Source organism: Chiloscyllium plagiosum, unplaced genomic scaffold (assembly GCF_037043375.1).
Source record: "Chiloscyllium plagiosum isolate Xiang-an unplaced genomic scaffold, Cpla_swu_hap1 HiC_scaffold_158, whole genome shotgun sequence".
Taxonomy (NCBI): Eukaryota; Metazoa; Chordata; class Chondrichthyes; order Orectolobiformes; family Hemiscylliidae; genus Chiloscyllium; species Chiloscyllium plagiosum.
The window spans coordinates 82,864-98,673 of NW_028270297.1; positions in this window are offsets into that span (position 1 = coordinate 82,864).

Consider the following 15,810-nt stretch of genomic DNA (forward strand, 5'->3'; position numbering starts at 1 on the left):
TGACCTATCACCCTCACCTTGACCTCTTTCCACCTATCACATTTCCGACGCCCCTCCCCCAAGTCCCTCCTCCCTACCTTTTATCTTAGATTGCTGGACAAACTTTCCCCATTCCTGAAGAAGGGCTTATGCCCGAAACGTCGATTCTCCTGTTCCCTGGATGCTGTCTGACCTGCTGCGCTTTTCCAGCAACACATTTCCAGCACTATTCCTGTAGACAATGACAACATAAAGATCAAAGACAATGACTTAACAATCTCCTTCCTGGCTTCGCTGAGAATATGAGGATAAATCCTATCCAGCCCAGGGGACTTAGCTATCTTTACAGTTTGCAGAATTGCTAACACGTCCTCCTTACTCACTTCAATCCCATCTAGTTATGGACTCCACTCCCTTGGGGTAAAGATGTTGGCTAATCAACTTACCTGTATCCCTCATGGTTTTCTAAACCTTTATACGATTACCCCTCAGCCACCTACGCCCAATGGAATACGAAGGACAATGATAGAAACATCTCTGCTCGTGTCCCTGCCACTACTTTGCCACAATGTTCCGGGATACACTTGTTCAGGACTTGGGGTTTTCTCTACCTTTGTGTTCTAAGATCTCCAGCGCCACCTCTTCTGTAATGGAAACTCTTTTCAAGACATCATTATTTCTTTCCCTTTGTTTCTTAGTCTTTGTCCACAGTGCGTTCTGACATGAATATTCATTTCGTTGTCGCGCCCATCTCCTGTGGTTCCACATATGGATGGCCTCACTGATCTTTGAGTGGTCCTATTGTCTCTCCATTTGTTTTTTTGTCCTTGTATGCTATAGAAAACTCTTTGCATTCTCCTTAACCTTATCTGCCAAAGCTATCTCATTACCTCATGTTGCTTTCCAGCTTATCCAGATTCTCGGATTCAGTCAAACTCTCCAGCATCAGTAACATCTTCGTCAATGTTTGCTCCAATTACAATTTCAGATAATGCTTCCTAAATCAGGATGATCAGAATTCTATGTAATACTCCAAAGCTGTGCTGACTATCCCCAATTAATCCTTGCTTTGCAAATGCATGTAACTCCTGTTCAGCAGAATCACTCCCAAAAACGTACGCACCACTGACATCAAGCTACTTGGTGTTTATGTCCCTGGCTTTCCCCTGCAGACTTTCCTAAATATTGGCACAACATCAGGCACACTTCAGGCTTCCAGTTCTTCACCCGTGGCTGTCAGTGATAGAAAAATCTCTTTCTGGGACCCCACAATTTGTTCCTGAGCTTCCCACATTTTGTACTTGATTAGTTCCCAGGGATTTGTCTACCTTTTATGCATTTTAAAACCTCCAGTACCTCCTGTTCTGTAATGTGGACTCTTTTGAAGACATCATTGTTTATTTCCCTGACTTTGCCAGTCTTTCTTTACATAAGTTGAAACGTGACATTTTCGTTTAGGATCTCAGCCATCTCCTCTGGTTCCACATTTGGTTGGCCCCATTGATCATTAAGGAACCATATTCCGTCCGTATTTAATTTTCTGTTGTTAATATACTTATATTTTCCTCAGTTTGATCTGCCAGAGCTTTCTGTGGTTCCCTATGGGCCCTCCTGATTTCCCACTTAAATGTATTCCTCCACCCGCAATGTTCTTCAATGGATTCCTTTAACCCAGCTGGCTATATGTGACATGTGCTCCATTTCTCTTGATGACAACCTCAACATCTCCAGCCATTCAGTGTTTCTTACTTGTATCAGCATTGTCCTTCACACTAACAGGAATATGCTGGCCTGAACTCTCATTTTATCTCAAGTTTGAAAGCTTCCCATCTGCCTGACGTCCCTTTACTTGCAAATAGACTCCACAATCAATTATTAATTGCTCTTGACTAGTACCTTCTGGATTCAGGCAGGGCCAGTTTTGATCATTAACTTGTGAACCAGCCATGTTCTTTTCCATTGCTATCTTCAAACTAATACGATTGTTGCGAATTTGCCAATGTGTTTCCCCACGAACACCTCAGTCCCTTTCCCTGCCTTGTTTCCCAAGCGAAGGTCAGTTTATACCCCTTCCTGCAGTCCGACCATTGACATTCTAACTGGGACAGTTTTGTTGAACATGCCTAACAAATCCCTCCCACCCAAGCTCTGAACACTCTGACAGTCCTAGTCTAAGTTTGAAAAGTTAAAATCCCCGACCATTACAACGCTATCATTCTTACAGATATCTGAGATCTCTCGACATATTTGCTGCTCAATTTTCCCACTGACTATTGAGGGCCTGTAGTGCAGTCATATCAAAGTGATGACCAATTCTTATTTCTCATTTCCACCATTACAGCATCACTGGGCGATCCCCAGGAATATCCTCTCTAAGTACTGCAGTGATGTTTCACTGATCAAAAACTCCAATCCTCCTCCTCTCTCACTCCTGTTCTCTCCATCCTGTAGAATCTGTACCCTGGAACAGAGAGCTGTCAGTCCTGTCCCTCCCTCAGCTGTATTTCTGTAATATCTATGGTGTCTCAGTCCCATGTACCCGTCCATGCACCAAGATCATCTGCCTTTCCTGTTAGGCCTGTTATGTTGAAATAAAGTTGTTTAATTGATCAGTTTTCTCTCATTGCCTGCTGTGCTCGTGCCTGCCTTGTCTATGTAAATGACTCTCTTGAAATTCTGTCCCAGCCTCAACCTTCAGATCGTATCCTGAAATCATCCCATTCACTTTTCATGTAATCTGCACACCTGATAATGACACCTTCTGCTTTCACATCCAAGGTATTCATGTACATACAAACAGTAATGGCTCCTGCACAGATCCCTGTGTAAAACCCACTGATGAAAGAATTTCAAACACAAAACCAACACTCCACCAATTGTGGATCCAATTTACCAACTTGCCTTGGATCCGATTGGTCTGTTGGACCTGCCTTCCATGTGAGACCTTGTCAAAAGCCATAGTGAACTCCAAAGAATCCACATCATCTGCACTGCCCTCGTCAATATTTTTATTCGTGATTTCAAAGAAAACTCAGCTGAATTTATCAGACAGAATCTTCCTTTACCAAATCCGTGCTGACTATCCTTAATTGTTTCCTGCCTTTCCAATTATTGATTCATTCTGTCCCTCAGAATTGTTTCCAATAATTTTCCTCCCATTGCTGCCAGACTATCTGCTCTGTAATTACCTGGCCGATCCCTGCTGCCCTTATGAACAAAGGAACCACATTAGCGATCCTCCACTCATTCAGCACTTCACCTGTGGCCAGCAAAGTATTAAATATATACGCCAGGGCCCTAGCAATCTCCTCCCTTTCCTCGCATAACAGCCTGGGATACATTTCATTGGGCACTGGGGGATTCCTCCACCTTTATGCCTGTGAAAACATTTAATACCTCCTCCTTATTGATCTTAACATATTCTCAAACCTCACCATATCAACAGAAATCCCCGGCGATAATCCTTTCTCCTGTGTGAACACAGATGGGAAGTATTCATTGAAGACATCACCTACTTCCTTTGGTTCCATACACAGATTGTCCCTTTGGTTTCCAGCAGGATGCAGTCTTTAGCTGGGACTCCTCTGACTATAGTCACAAAATATCTTGTAGCTTTTCCTTAATACTGTCTACCAAGGATATTTCATGGCCATTGCTTGCCCCTTATTTTTAAGGACCCCTTGCCCTCTCTATACTTGTGAATGACTTCACTTGATTTTATTGCACTGTATGTTCTTTATCAAACTCACAATATCACTTGATCAATATTCACTGGACTTGCTGCCTTTGTCATTCCCACTTTATTAACACACTGGCCATGGATTCTCACTGTTTCACTTTAACGTATTCCACTTTCCACATATAGCCGTAACTAAAGTGGGCGGCACGGTGGCACAGTGGTTAGCACTGCTGCCTCACAGCGCCAGAGACCGACTCAGGCGACTGACTGTGTGGAGTTTGCACGTTCTCCCCGTATCTGCGTGGGTTTCCTCCGGGTGCTCCGGTTTCCTCCCACAGTCCAAAGATGTGCAGGTTAGGTGAATTGGCCATGCTAAATTGCCCATAGTGTTAGGTAAGGGGTAAATGTAGGGGTATGGGTGGGTTGCGCTTCGGCGGGTCGGTGTGGACTTGTTGGGCCGAAGGGCCTGTTTCCACACTGTAAGTAATCTAATCTAATCTAAACTGCAGATAGTTCAAGCCAGTCTCTGATTGCCACTTCCTGTCTCATTATCGGAGACTCAGTTGTGAGCGGGACAGACAGGAGACTGTGTGGCTGCAGAAGAGACCCCAGGATTGTGTGCTGCCTCCCGGGTACCAGGGTCAAGGATGTCTCTGAGCGGTTACTGAACATTCTGAAGGGGGAGGTGAACAGCCAGAGGTCATTGTGCACATCGGTCCACATAACAGAGGTAGACAAAGTGATGGGGTCCTGTGCAATGATTATCGGGCGTTAGGTAAAAAGTTGAAAAGCAGGACCTCAAGGGTAGTGATCTCCAGATTACTCCCCGTGCCATGTGCCAGTGAGAATAGACATAGAAAGATAGGGCGGATGGATGTGTGGCTGAGAAGCAGATGTCGGGGGCAGTTCTTGGATCATTGGGATCTCTTCTGTGGTAGAGGTGACCTGTCAAAGGGGGGCGCGGGTTGGACTTGAATCAGAGGGAAATCAGCATCCCTTGATTGGGGGTGGGGGCGAGGTTGGCTTACTGGCAACGCACGAGACCTGACTGGTAAGGCAGATGAGCTCAGAGCATGGATTGGCTCTGTGGACTGGAATATACCAGCATAACAGGAACATGGCTGACAGATATAGATATTAGATACAATGCTGGCCAAGGAACAGCTACATTCAAGGCTTAAATCCCACCATCTTGTGAGGGTACTGCTTTCCCCTCTGCTGTACGGTCCTCACTGAGACAGCACAGGAAGTCCCAGGCATTAATCCTGGCGCATGCTGTATTTGTGATCTCAGTAATATCCTCCAGTCCCGATAATTCTTCCTCTGTTTGGAATCTCCTCTAGTCCACACAATGCTCTCTGTCTCTGTCAGGTTCTCTAACCCCTAACACCCTAATCCCTAAACTTCTCCAGTAGATACTACATTCCTTCATTCCTGTAAACCCTGATAGTCCTGTCTATCCCTGTAAGCTCCTCCTACCAATACCACCCTCCATGTCAATGCATTTGCCTTTAACCTCTCCATCCGTCCCTATCTGGGTAAACTTCGCCAGCTCCTCCAACCCTTCTTTATCTGTGAAAAATTATTCTGTCTATTGAGCTGTCCAGATCTGTGTAATCCCTTCCAGACCTGAACTATCTCCCTGTCTTTGTAACTATGTCAGGCTTCTATCTGAGAATCTCAGTATCTGTGAAATCTCTCAAGGAGTCCTGACCTTAGGAACCTCCTCCACGGCTGTGGATACCATCCAGTTCTACCGTCCCTATTATGGAATTTAATCTCTACAATCCTAATGATGCCAATAACCTCTTCCTCTCTCAAACAGACTCAGTCTCTGTAAACTCTAGTAGTCCCTAATCCCCTTGCTGTGCATATAATCTCCTTCAGACACTACAAATCTTTATACCTTTAATGTGCTCCCCTTATCACTACACTAGTTATTTGTTATATTCATGAGCTGCTGTAATTGCCACTGTGACACTCACAATGTTCCATCCCTACATCCTTCCGTTTGTCTGAAAAGTCCTCCTTATTCTTAAACCCTCCCTCTCTATCTCACTTGCTCAAGTCTCCACAACCCTCCATACCTCTGGAGAAACTATACAGTTAAAGCTGCTGCAATAACCTCAAATCCTCCTGATCTTTCTAGCTCTCTTTAGTTGTGAGACTCTCCCCATCTCTGCAACATACTATCCTACAGGGTTGAAAGCCCTCCCTATCTTTGCTCCTCCAATCTCTAGAGCTGTCCCAGTCTTTGTAACTTTGTCGTGCACCTTGAAACCTCCTGGTTGCTGAACCCTCTTCAGACACTGTACTTTGTCGATTTCTGTAACTTTCCCCTGCTCTTAGAAATCCCCCTGTCTGTTTGATCCCCTGCAGTCTCTGCAATGCTCCCTATCTCTCACCACCAACTGCTTCCACAACCATTTTTACCACTTCCAGTTCTTTCAGCACCTTCTATAGTTGCAAACTCGCCATTTTCCAAGGCTATTCCACTTCGTACAATGGCTGTCATAATCTGAAGCCCACACTCTCTCTAACCTGGAACTCTCTCTATTATCCGTTAATATCTGCAGCCACCACTGCGGTCTGTATCTTTCTTCGCTCCTCCAGTCCTATTAAGCTTCCCATTATTGCACTAACGTATGCCTGTGTATCTTAGTACTGTCCTAAAAGTTTTCATGTCACTGCAAACTGCTTCAGCCCTGCCACTATCTCCATAAACATCTACAGCCCTTAAAGCCCTCCCTTTCTGTGTAACCTCTTCCAGTCCTGAAAACATCCCAATCTATGCAGCCCCTTTAATCTTCACTTGTTGGGAAATCCCTTGGAATCCCTGACGATTTCCCGATCTTAGTACAAACCCCAATCTTTGCGACTCTACAGTTCCCATAAGACTCACTTTCAATGTCAGCTCACCCAATCCATACATCCACCTTTAACCTCCTTATCCTTCTCCAATTCTTCGATCTTAACCTATTTAAACCTCCCACTCCCCCCCACCCCTCAATCCTCCTGACCACAGGAACCTCTTTCAGTTTGTGCAATCTTCCCCATTTGTGTAACTCTCTCTAACCCAGTAACCTGGCATCCGCGATTTCCTTCCTATCTGTGTAGCCTTCAGAACCTGGAATCATCCTTATAACTGTAAATGTCTTCCGTCACTGCAACGTTCCATATCTCTGATAGTATATACAATACACTTCTCCCTGAAACACCCACTGTCTCTGCCTTTCAGACTGCCTGCCTCTCCCTACATCCATCCCTATCTCCAGAATCTAATCCAGCTCCCATTATTTCTGTGAATTGCTTCAATCTCCAAACCCGTTTGTCCCACTGACATTCTTGACCAGATGTAACTCTATTTAACTCTAACAGCCTCGATCCCATGTAATCTTATCTCTGTAACCTTTACCCATCTCCCCCCCCCCCCCCCCCCCCCCCGACTATCGAGGAAGGACTCCCTGTATTCGCCATAAGGCAGATGGAATGACAGTGAACAGATATGATGGAACTGTCATTCCGGAGATGTAGCTGCAGAATCACCATCGCTGGGAAGGGAATATTGAAGTGTTGTGGGGTTGAGTCATAGAATCAATGAGATGTACAGCATGGAAACAGATCCTTCAGTCCAACCCATCCATGCCGACCAGATATCCCCACCCAATCTAGTCGCAAGAGGTAGACTAGGCAAAACATAACAAGTTGTGAAGAAAGGATGAGGTTAATGCATTAATGAGACATTACGTGGATCTGACGATCAAAAGTTGGAGTCCAGTTGAGTGGAGCTGAGAATAAGCAAGTAGCAGCAATCATTAGCAGGAATTCTTTTCCATGCACCAACCAGTGATGGTAATGCAAATGTGATTACAGTCAGGACACTGAATGTACTTGTTGCAAAGGCAGTATAGTGACTGTATGTGACAGTTGTCTCCATTGCAACTGGATAACTAATGAGTATCAGGGCTGTAATGGATGGATTCCTGAATTGTATACGAGATGGTTTTTTATCATATCATATCAAGGAACCATCAACAAAATTGTCTTGTGTAGATCAAATGCTGTGTAATAATAAATATCCAATAATGCATTATAAAGGGGTTTTCTGAGCAGAGACCTATAATGTTATGCAAGACATACTGAGTTTGAGTTCAGACCATGAGATGTAGGAGCGGAATTAGGCCATTTGGCCCATTGCGTATGCTCTGCCCTTCAGTCAGATCATGGTTGATCTGATGATCCCCAATTCTATTTACCTGCCTTTTCTACAAAACTCTAGTTTTTCTGTTTAATTAAAATCTGACCATCTCTGATGTAAATATTCTTAAGGACGCAGCCTCGGCAGCCCCCTGGAGTCAGGAATTCCCACAGAGCCATTATCCTCTGAGTGAAGACATTCCTCCTCATCTCCATCTTATATGGGTGAGCCCTTGCTGGGGCTTTCAGCCGTCTGGTTACAGATTCTCTCACAATTGAAATGAAAGGGAGTGACAAATATAATTATTGCAGATGAAATGAAAATTGGTGGAGTTGGGATTAATAAGGTGATCCAAGGTTGCAGGAGGTTACAGATCAGTTGGAAAGATGTGCAGAGAAATGGCAAATTGAGTTTAATCTGAACAAGTGTGAGATGATGTCAAAGTCAAGATGAAAGTTAGGATACTGAGGGACATTGATATACAGAAGGATCTTGGTGCAAGTCAGTAACTCCCTGAAAATGGCAACAGAAGTGTTTCAGATGGGAAAGAAGGCAAATGGAACACTGGCCTTCATCGGTTACAACGTTGGGTATAGTGGGTTGCATCTGATGATGGAATTGTACAAAATTTCTGTTTGACCACATTTGGAGCACTGGGAGCAGTTGTCATCTCCACACAATATGGGGGAAGGGGAGGCTTTGGAGAGGGTACAAAAGGGGTTTATCAGCATGTTACCTGTTTTATGTTTTTAAGGTTGTGTTAGGTGTTAAGAGGAAATTAAACAAAGTTGGAATGCATTGTGAGACTATCAGAGGCTGACAGGTGACCAGGTACAGGGATATAACGTTAGGACAGGGACAGATAATGTGGATAGTCAGAATCTCTTTTCCAATGTGTAAGTTTAAAATACTAGAGCGCAGAGGTTTAAGGTGAGAAAGAGAAAGTTTAAATGAGGTGCGTGAGGCAAGTTTTTTTTCTTTACAGAGAGTGGAAGTTTTCGAGGAGAAAGTGAGGCCTGCAGATGCTGGAGATCAGAGCTGAAAATGTGTTGCTGGAAAAGCGCAGCAGGTCAGGCAGCATCCAAGGAGCAGGAGAATCGACGTTTCGGGCATGAGCCCTTCTTCAGGAATGAGGAGAGGATGCCAAGCAGGCTAAGATAAAAGGTAGGGAGGAGGGACTTGGGGAGGGGCGTTGGAAATGCGATAGTTGGAAGGAGGTCAAGGTGAGGGTGATAGACCGGAGTGGGGGTGGGGGTGGGGGCGGAGAGGTCAGGAAGAGGATTGCAGGTTAGGAAGGTGGTGCTGTGTTCGAGGGATTTGACTGAGACAAGGTGGAGGGAGGGGAAATGAGGAAACTGGAGAAATCTGAGTTCATCCCTTGTGGTTGGAGGGTTCCTAGGCGGAAGATGAGGTGCTCTTCCTCCAACCATCGTATTGCTATGGTCTGGCGATGGAGAAGTCGAAGGACCTGCATGTCCTTGGTGGTGTGGGAGGGGGAGTTGAAGTGTTGTGTCACGGGGTGGTTGGGTTGGTTGGTCCGGGTGTCCGAGAGTGTTCTCTGAAACGTTCCGCAAGTAGGCGGCCTGTCTCCCCAATATAGAGGAGGCCACATCGGGTGCAACGTATGCAATAAATTATGTGTGAGGAGGTGCAGGTGAATTTGTGGCGGATATGGAAGAATCCTTTGGGGCCTTGGAGGGTAGTAAGGGGGGAGATGTGGGTGCAAGTTTTGCATTTCTTGCGGTTGCAGGGGAAGGTGCCGGGAGTGGAGGTTGGGTTGATGGGGGGGTGTGGACCTGACGAGGGAGTCACGGAGGGAGTGGTCTTTTCGGAACACTGATAGCGGAGGGGAGGGAAATATATCCCTGGTGGTGGGGTCCATTTGGAGGTGGCGGAAATGACGGGGGATGATACGATGTATATGGAGGTTGGTGGGGTGGTAGGTGAGGACCAGTGGGGTTCTTTCCTGGTGGTAATTGGAGGGGCGGGGCTCAAGTGTGGAGGAGCGGGAAGTGGACGAGATGCGGTGGAGGGCATTGTCAATCACGTCTGGGGGAAATTGCAGTCTTTGAAGAAGGAGGCCATCTGGGTTGTTAAGTATTGGAATTGGTCCTCCTGGGAGCAGATGCGGCGGAGACAAAGGAATTGGGAATATGGGATGTCGTTTTTACAGGGGGCAGGGTGGGAGGAGGTGTAGTCTGCGTAGGTGTAGGAGTCGGTCGGTTTATAGTAAATGTCCGTGTTGATTCGGTCACCCGAGATAGAAATGGAAAGGTCCAGGAAGTGGAGGGAGGAGTCTGAGACGGTCCAGGTGAATTTGAGGTTGGGGTGGAAGGTGTTGGTAAAGTGGATGAACTGTTCAACCTTCTCGTGGGAGCACGAGGCAGCGCCGATACAGTCATCGATATAGCGGACGAAAAGGTGGGGGTGGTGCCAGTATAGCTGCGGAAGATGGACTGTTCCACATATCCTACGAAGAGGCAGGCATAGCTGGAGTCCATGCGGGTGCCCATGGCTACTCCTTTGGTTTGGAGGATGTGGGAGGATTGGAAAGAGAAGTTGTTCAGGGTGAGGTCCATTTCAGTCAGTCGAAGGAGGGTGTCAGTGGAAGGGTACTGGTTGGTACGGCGGGAAAGGAAGAAGCGGAGGGCTTTGAGGCCTTCGTGATGGGGGATGGAGGTGTACAGGGACTGGATGTCCATGGTGAAAATAAGGTGTTGGGGACCGGGGAAGCGAAAATCCTGGAGGAGGTCGAGGGCATGTGTGGTGTCCCGAACATAGGTGGGGAGTTCTTGGACTAAGGGGGACAGGACCGTGTCCAGGTGAGTTCGGTGGGGCAGGAGCAGACGGAGACAATGGGTCGGCCGGGTCAGTCAGGTTTGTGGAGTTTGGACAGGAGGTAGAAACGGGCGGTGCGGTGTTGTGGGACTATGAGGTTGGAGGCGGTGAATGGGAGATCCCCTGAGGTGATGAGGTTATGAATGGTCTGGGAGATGATGGTTTGGTGGTGGGAGGTGGGGTCATGGTCAAGGGGCCAGTAGGAGGAGGTGTCTGCGAGCTGGCGTTTAGCCTCAGTGGTCTAAAGGTTGGTGTGCCAAACTACTACCGCGCCTCCCTTGTCTGCCGGTTTGATAGTGAGGTTGGGGTTGGAAGAGAGTGGAAGTTGTCAAGCGAGGTCATAGAAACAGAAATGTGAGTAAAGTTTTGAAGTGACATTTGGACAGAAACATGAACGGCCAGAGAATAGAGGGACATGGACCATGTACATACAGATGGGGTGAGTTGAGAATGATATCAAGGTGGGGCAAAGGGCCTATTGCTGCACTGTTCTTTTTTCTACCTTCCCAGCATTTAAGCGCTCAAAGCACTTCAGAATCTTGCATGTTTCATTCAGTTTCTCTCTAATTTTTCTCAACTTCAATGGGTTCATTCTCAATCTACACTACCTCTAATTATATAATCCCTCCATTTTCAACATCAGCCGAGTGAACCTTCTCTGGCCTGCGTCTGATACAAGAATATCTTTCCATTGGGCACACACACTGTTCATAATATTCTAGGTGTAGTCTGACTTGTACCTTGCATCGTTTTAGTAAGACCTCCCTATATTTAGACTTCAGTCCCTTTGTAATAAATGGCAGCATTTGATTTGCCTTCTCTATTACTTGATGACCCTGTAAGCTACTTTTTTTCAGATTGATAAACAAGAACTCCCACAACCCTTTATGTTTCCAGTCTAAAAACAAATACTGTTAGCCTGACAGTAAGTCAGGAGCATGCTGAAATGAGTAAGAAACAACATATCAATAAAAAAAACTGGATCCTTAGAAACACATTTTAAAAAAGAGAATTTGTTTTTGAGCCTGTTGGATTTATTTGTTGGTGTGAATATAAATGGCAGAATAGATAAGGATGTTGGGGGGAGGGGGGGGGGATGGTGTTGGTACGGAGAATATGGTTTATTTGAATTTTCAAAGCCTTTGTGCAAGTTTCAATAAGGGTTAAAGAGTAACTTGGTAGAGAATAGGGCCCCTTAAATATCAATAAGGTCGCCTATGTGTGGAACCAGAGTAGGTTGGGTGAGATATGAAACGAAAAAATAGTCTTGTCAGTATTTACTGTGGAGAAAGACATGGAAGCTCGGGAACTTGGGGAAATGAATAGTGATGTCTTGGAAAGAATCCTCAACAGAGAAGAGAATGTGCTGGAATATTAAAATAAGTAAAGGTAGATCTATTCTTAGTAGCTCATGAGGTCGATCTGAAAATATTGTTGGAAGCTAGGGAAGAGATTGTAATATTCCTAACAGAGATATTTTAATTTATATTATCAACAGACGCAGTGATGTGCCGAAAGACTGCAGGGCGGCTAATGCTGTTCCATCACGAAAGGATTGCAGGGAAAAGCCAGGAAATTACAGCCCCATGAGCCCAGTGATGGGGTAGTTGTTGGAGGAGATTCTGAGAGAAAGGAGCTACATATATTTGGAAAGGCAAGGACTGATTAGAGATAGTAAGCATGGCTTTGTGAGTGGGAAACCGTGTTTCACAAACTGGATTGACTCTTCGAGGAGGTGGCCAAGAGATAGATGAAGGCAGAGCAGTGAACATTGTCCACGTGGACTTTAGCGAAGCATTTAACAAGGTTCAAAGGGATGTAGAACATCTAGTCAAGAGGTAGAAAGATGCTTACTTAAGGTTGAGGACGCTAGGATCGGTAGACCTCTATAGGGTTATATGAGGGCGGCACGATGGCTCAATGGTTAGCACGGCTGCCTTATAGCAGCAGGGAACCGATTTCGATTCCAGTCCCGGGCGACTGTCTGTGTGGAGTTTACACGTTCTCCCCGTGTCTGCGTAGGGTTCCTCCAAGTGCTCCAGTTTCCACCCAAAGATGTGCAGATTAGGTGAATCAGCCATGGTAAATTACCCATAGTATTCAGGGATGTGCAGGATTGACGCATTAGTCAGGGTAAATGGAGAATAATAGGGTGGGGGAATGGTTTTGGGCGGGATGTTCTTCAGACGGTCCGTATGGAGTTGTTGGGCCAAATGGCATGTTTCCACACTCTGCGGACTCTCTGAAGGTATCCAGGAAGGAACTGAAGAATGGACTTAGGACAGCTAGAATGGGACATGAAAAATCTTTTTTGGGGAAGGATTAAGGAAAACCTTAAGGCATTGTCCACTTATGTGAGGAACAAGAGGATGGTCAGCGTCAGGGTAGGGCCGGTCAGGCATAGTGGAGGGAACATGTGTCTGGAGTCACATGAGGTAGGGGAGGACCTTAATGAATACTTTGCTTCAGTATTCACTACTAAGAGGGACTTTGTCATTTGTGAGGAAGCGTGAAAAGGACTGATATATGTGAACAGGTTGATGTTGAGAAGGAGGATGTGCTGAGGATTGTGTAAAACTTAAAGATAGATAAGTCTATTGGACAAGACCAGATATGCCCAAAGTTACTGCGAGGGAAGGGATTGCCTTTGACGATGACCTTTGGACCCACACTAGGAGAAAGGGCTTGAAGAAGAGCTTATGTCCGAAACGTCGATTCTCCAACTCCTCGGATGCTGCCTGGCCTGCTGTGTTTTTCCAGCACCACACTTTTCAACTTTGCACCCACACTGTCCACCAGAGTCGTACCAGATGATTGGAGGGCGGCACATGTTGCTCCCTTGTTCAAGAAAGGGAATATGGCTAATCCTGGGAATTACAGACCTCCACTTTCTTATGTCTGTGGTATGCAATTCATTGGAGAGGACTCTGGGAGAGCGGCTTTATGACTCCGTAGAAAACCATAGTTTGATTAGAAATAGTCAGCATGGCTTTGAAAGGGACAGGTCATGCCTCACAAATCTTATTGAATCCTTGAAGAATGTGACAAAACACATGTATGGCTCATTCAGAAAATACAGAGGCATGGGATACAGGAAACCTGTCTGTCTGGATATGGAATCCTGCCTCATAGAAGACAGAGGGTGATGATAGATGGGAAGCATTCAGCATGGAGCTTGGTGAGCAGTGGTGTTCTGCAGGGATCGGTTGCTGGAACTCTGCTCTTTGTGATTCTTTTTATAAACTACTTGAATGTGGTTATGGAAGAATGGGTGAGTAATTTTGCCAATGACATGGAGGTTGGTGGAGTGGTGGATAGTGTGGAGGTCTGTTGTAGGTTGCAGCAGGATATTGCCAGAATGCGGAGCTGGACTGAGAAGTGGCAGATGGAGTTTAGTTTGGAAATGTGTGAAATGATTCATTTTGGAAAGTCTAACTTGAATGCAGAATACAGGGTTAAAGGCAGAATGCTTGGTAGTGTTGTGGAACAGAGAGATCTTGGGTTCCACATCCATCTATCCCTCAAAGTTGCCATCCAAGCTGATAGGGTTGTTGAGAAGGAATATGTTGTGTTGCCTTTCAATTGCAGGGGGATTGGGTTTTCAGGTGTGAGGTTATGCTGCAGCTCTATAGAGCCATGGTTAGACCCCACTTGGAATATTGTGTTCAGTTCTGATCCCCTCATTACAGGAAGGGTGTGAAAGCTTTATGGAGGGTAAATTGGAGATTCACCTGAATATTGTCTGTACTGGAGAGCATGTCTTACGAAGAAAGGTTCAGGGAGGTAAGCCTTTTGTCATTGAAGTGAAGAAGGGTGAGGGACGACTTGGTAGAGGTGATCAAGATGATGTGAGACATAGAGTGAATAGTGAGAGACTTCTTTATACCATGGCATAAATGTCTATTGTCATTGGGCATAAATAATTTTAAGGTGATTGGTGGATGGGTAAGGAGAAACTTCAGAGAAAGGTTCTTTACAACGAGTGTTGCATGGTTGGAATGCACTGCCAGTGGTGGTAGGAGAGTCAGATACATGAGGGACATTTAATAGACTCTTGGATAGGCACATGGATGGCAGTAAAATGAAGGGTATGTAGGTTAGTTTGATCTTACACACGGATAAAAGGTTGGCATGGCATCATGGCCGAAGGGTTTTGTACTGTACTGTTCACTGTTCTACGTTCCGTGTGGTAAACTGGGTAATAAGCCTCGACCATTGTAAAAGGATACGGAATTCAGAAGGAGCGAGGAAACTGGTTACAAAATTGGGGTTGATGGTAGGAGACAGAGGGTGAAGGGAGACATGTTGTGTTTCTGACTGGAGGCATGTGACCAGCGTTGTAGTGGGTCCTCTGTTGTTTGTCATTTGGATAAATGGTTTGGATGGGAATATTGGTTTCCTTGTAAGTAAGTCTTTTGGGTGACACCGAAATTGCTGGTGATGTGGACAGTGAAGAAGATTATCTATGAAACAACAGGATGAACAGTACTGCTGGGATAGTGGCCTGAAGAATAGCAGATGAAGTTTAATTAGATAAATGTGAAGTGTTACATTTTGGTTAAACAAACCAGGGCGGGATTGTACAGTTAATGTTCGGGCACTGGGTAGTGTTGTCAATCAGAGACCCAGGAATGCAGGTAGACAGTTTCTTGAGAGTGGCGATACTCGTAGACAGGCTGGTGAAGCAGGTGTTTGGGATGGTTGTCTTCATAGGGCAAAGCATTGAGAGTAGGAGTTGGGATGTCATGTTGTGGCTTTACAGGACATTGGTGCGGCCTCCATAAAAGCATTGTTGATCAGTAGGAAGAACTCAACTGGTTCACTTAGCTCCTTTTAGGGAAGGACATCTGACATTCCAACCTGGTCTGGCTGACATGTGATTCCAGACCCACAGCAGCATGTCTGACTCTGAGCCACCCTCTGGGTAATTAGCAGAGGGGGCAAAGAATGCTGGTCCAATCACCCTCATCCCATGAATGAATAAATAAAAATACATACGTCCCTCCCTACCTTTGCAGCTGGCTTTGTCAGACTGTTCAGGCCCGGACCACTCTCTCACCACCTCCAGCATGTTCACCTCTCCCTGTTCCTATTGTGTCATTAAACCCTGACAATG